We start from the raw sequence: 1,958 nt of genomic DNA, 5'->3' as shown, positions 1-1,958 counted from the left end.
TTCACTCTCCACTCTAGTCCTATGTGGCTATGTCACTGACTCTGGGCCCAAGAGTCCCCAGGTCTTGCCACACTGCTGGCCAACCAGGTCTTCACCCGGGTTCACAGAAGTCTATTGAGAAGTATGTAAGAATAAAAGAAAACTGTGGTGCTGCGGGTTAATACGCCAGACTGCAAAGTTGGTTTGAACTGTAAAGATGGCAGTTCAAGCTCACTAGCAGCTCCTCAGAAACCCTATAGAGAGGGTCACTATGAGGCGGAACTGACTTGACGGCACTTAACAACAACAACGACAATGATAAATATGAACTCCTGCTGTGGTGCTATAGGATCAGCCCTGGACTGTGAACCACAAGATCAGCAGTTCAAACCCACCAGCTGCTCCTTGGAAACTCTATGCAGGGTCACTAAGAGTTGGCACCGACTTGACAGCACTTAACACCAACAGTATGATAAACATAGGTTAAGGTATGTGCCCTAAGTAGCTATGATGTTGTTATTACTTTGTTGCTAACTATCATAATTGTTCTTTTTTCCTTTATCAGAAAGGAAGATACACACGGTTAATTTGGTGAAACAAAAGGCAGTAAATAAATATATGGACTCTTGATGTGATGCTGTAGTAACATCACTGGACTGTGAATCACAAGGTCAGCAGTTCAAACCCACCAGTTACTTCTTGGAAACCCTATACATGGTCGCTATAAATCAGAATAGACTCGACGGCGTTTAACAACAACATTATAAATATGAGAGACTGGTGGCTCCACAGGATTAGCACTGGACTGTGAATGACAAGGTCAACAGTTCAAGCCCTTCAGCTGCTCCTTGGGAAAAAGATGAGGCTTTCTGCTCTCCCAAAGATTTACAAGCCTCAGAAACCCTATAAAGGGTCACTATGAGTTGGAACTGACTCAGTAGCACTTAACAACAACAACATGATAAATACATTAAAAATCCTGCAGCATGAGTAATAACAAAGTGCCAACAATATCACATCTACTTAGGGTACATATCCTAATGTATGGACCTTCAACAGATGTAAGAGGTCATAAGGGACATTACCCCACGTGCATATATAAGCATGGTTGTGGATTTTTCTACATACATATTTGTATTGCTGCATTTATATTCATATATAATGTATACATAATACGTATTCATATTTATAAAAAGGTGAGACCTTAGAAAATTGACAGATTTGAGTTATGATATTGGAGAACATTAAAGTACCATGGACTGCCAACAAAATAAACCAATCTGTACTGGAAGAAGAGCAGCCAGGGGTTCCTTAGAAGTGAGGATGGTGAGCTTCATCTCTCGTCTTTCAGACATGTCATCAGGAGGGACCAGTCCATGGAGAAGGACATCATGCTTAAGTGGAGGGTTAGTAAAAAAGGAGAAAACCCCTGATGTGATGGCTTGGCACATTGGCAGCAGCAATGGGCTCAAGCATAATAATGATTACAAGGTAGGTGAAGGACCAGGCAGAGTTTTATTTTGTTGTGCATAAGGTCACTATGAGTCAGAAGTGACTCAATGGCACCTAACAACATCCAATAGAATATATGGCACACAGCTATAGAAAGTTCTCAGACATAAGCAAAGACCTTTCAAGATTGGGCTAGTAGACTTGAAGACTAAGGATCATAGTCTCAGGGGACATCTAACCAATTAGTATAACATAGCACATAAAATCTGAGGATGGTGCTATAGAATAAGCCCTGGACTGCTAATTGCAAGGTCAGTAGTTCAAATCCACCAGCCACTTCCTGGAAACCCTATACAGGGTCAATAAGTGTTGGAAGCGATTCAATAGCACTTAACCATAACAACAGTACATAAAGACAATGTTCTACATCCTAGTTTGGTGAGTAGCATCTGGGATCTTAAAAGCTTGTGAGCAGCCATCTTATATACAAGTATTAGTCTCTTTCCACTCAGAGCAAAAGTCAGTGA

The sequence above is a fragment of the Chrysochloris asiatica genome, unplaced genomic scaffold (assembly GCF_000296735.1).
Source record: "Chrysochloris asiatica unplaced genomic scaffold, ChrAsi1.0 scaffold00004, whole genome shotgun sequence".
Lineage (NCBI taxonomy): Eukaryota > Metazoa > Chordata > Mammalia > Afrosoricida > Chrysochloridae > Chrysochloris > Chrysochloris asiatica.
The sequence above is the reverse complement of the archived record's forward strand: the minus strand, read 5'-3'. Positions refer to the sequence as shown.